Source organism: Engraulis encrasicolus, chromosome 3, assembly GCF_034702125.1.
Source record: "Engraulis encrasicolus isolate BLACKSEA-1 chromosome 3, IST_EnEncr_1.0, whole genome shotgun sequence".
NCBI classification, from domain to species: Eukaryota; Metazoa; Chordata; class Actinopteri; order Clupeiformes; family Engraulidae; genus Engraulis; species Engraulis encrasicolus.
The window spans coordinates 30245647-30248146 of NC_085859.1; the positions used below are offsets into that span (position 1 = coordinate 30245647).

Sequence of the window (2500 nt, forward strand, 5' to 3'; positions counted from 1 at the left end):
AAAGGTTTTGACATTTCAATCAGAACATTAATTAATATGAATAATTTAGCGATACTTCAGTATTAATCAATATAGGCTACATTTTACACACACAAGATATTTCAGGCGACTCCAAAAGAATTCAAGGCGACCCCATATGGGGTCAACCACGGCCATAACCCTGAATGATTTAGCATTAGCAACGGCTACCAAAATAGTGATGACGCTCGCTGCCCTTGTAACCGTAGATAATAAGGTGGAAAAGGTGTGGTGGAGCGAGGGAGGGTAAGGGAAGGGGAGAGAGAGAGAGAGATATAGAGAGAGAGAGAGAGAGAGAGAGAGAGAGAGAGAGAGAGAGAGAGAGAGAAAGAGAGATGAGACATGAGGGAAGGATGGGGAGAAAGGGAGAGAAAGATAGAGACAGAGAAATGGGGAAGAATGGATGGAGGAATAGACCGAAAGAGATAAAGATTAGACAAAGACGGAGGATGAATGGATGGAAGAGGTTAGATACAAAAACGAGACTGAGACACAGATAAAGAGAGGGGGAGATAACGAGATAGATATGGAGAGATGTAGAGGGGCCCAGGGGTTGGAAGAGAGGTGAGTCGCTACTAGGTGAAACAAAGTTTAGCGTGAATTAAGAACGAGTAAGCTGCGGAAGGCGTTTGCTTGTTTTGATTAAACATACCTTGGCTCCAACGCAGACTTTGAAAGTGGGCAGCACTGGTGCCAAGATAGTGAGAATTTTATGCTTTTGTGTTTATCTAAGACTCACACTCCCCCTCTGGGCATATTTTCACTGAATCGCTGACTAACTTCCCCATGTTGGATTACCACACTACCAACCCTCCTACGACTCCCCCTGATAAATCCCCAGTCAGTGTTGCCAGATGTGTCTGATCAAATCCCGCTCAAAAGGTTATCAAAAACCGCCAAAATGCGCCAAATTCCGCCAAATTTCAACAAATTGCATTGATTTCTATGGGCACAAAACTGCATGAACCAATTTTTCCCGTTTTTACCCACAGAAGGCCATCCCAAGTAGCCCAATTGGGCGGGTAACTGCCCAATCTGGCAACAGTGCTCCTACGACTCCCTGTGATAAATCCCCAGTGGGGTTTAGATCTTGAGGTTGTTCTCACTGTGCTCTCTCTCTCTCTCTCCGTGGCGGAGCTGCTAACGCCTACACAGTGTGGCCAATGAGGTCATATCTTAGCCAGTGTGCCAGTGAGTGGCGGAGAATGGCACAGGCCTCCAGACACAAAGATCTGCTCTCATAGGCCGATCTCGCTCAGGCTCTGTCTCAACTGACTGAGCACTGGGGGCCTGTTCTTTTGAACTTGATAGCTTGATTTTTTTCTGCTTTGATTTTTTTTTTGGCTGATGAATGTTTTCAAACATATGGAGGACTACTTGATGTCTTGATGTATAAACTCAAGGAAAAAAAATAAACAAATTAAGAGAATCCTTGTTTCTCCTGTTCTCTTCCTTTATCGTTCTTGCTCATAAAAGTAATGGTGCATCTAATGAAAAGGGTGTATACACATAAAGCAGAAAACATACTGCGGTCAGGAAAGGCAGAATGTCTGTCAGGATTCTAATGGCACGAATACACCAGAAGCGACTAGAGCGACACCGGCAACGGAAGTAATTGACTTTGTATGGAGGAGCTGGCGACAGAAGAGACAAAAGTGATTAGGGCGACAAGAGGCCATTTGAGTGACTTGAGACAGTTCGACAGTTGACAGTTGGTAGTTGAACTTCAGCAAAAAATATGCTAATTACCTATGATGCAGTTCGGCAAAAGCCGAACAGCCGTCACAGCCAATCGGAATGTCGGAATGCTTGCATTCTAACTTTAACTGTGATGCTCTCTCTCTCTTTTATCACTCGTGTCGCTCTTGCTATTTTATCGCTCATGTGTGTCGCTCTTGCTATGCCAGAGACTCTTTGCAGCTTTGGTCTCTTTCAGTGTACTCGCGGAGTAACAGCCCAGCAACGTGAGTGGGCCCTACGAGAGCACCACTCCTATAATTATTTATAATAACAATGGAATCTAACACGTGTGTTGTTCATTTATAGGGTCCCAAATGTCAGGATACACGCCGCCCCAGAGCAGACACACTTTAGTCTCAAACATGTGTTGACATTCGCACATGTGGTCCCACCATGTGAAGCACTTTCTTTAAAAAGTGGCTACGCTTTTTCCTCTGGCAATGCCATCTGACCTTCAAATCCTCTGCTGCCAATAACACAATGACTTGCCATAGCACATAGCATGCTCAGAGGCAGACTTTCCATTAGGCAAACATAGGCAATTGCCTAGGGCCCCAACCAAATCTGCCTTCCATAGGGGCCCCAACTGTCACATCAGTCACAGGGAACACACAAAAGAGTAGACTTGATCTTAATGTGTCACTTATGTAAAGTAATCGAAGATATACATGAGACTAAACACTAAAATAGCACCAAAAACACAGCATTTTATGTCTATATAATGACCTTTGAGGGCCCCATG

General features: G+C 44.4%; 1 protein-coding gene across 2 annotated transcripts in view; it reads right to left on the reverse strand.

Moving 5' to 3' along the window:
• zdhhc8b (zinc finger DHHC-type palmitoyltransferase 8b) overlaps positions 1–2500 on the reverse strand; it is a 108275-nt gene that overhangs the window by 16053 nt on the left and 89722 nt on the right. The window lies entirely within an intron of this gene.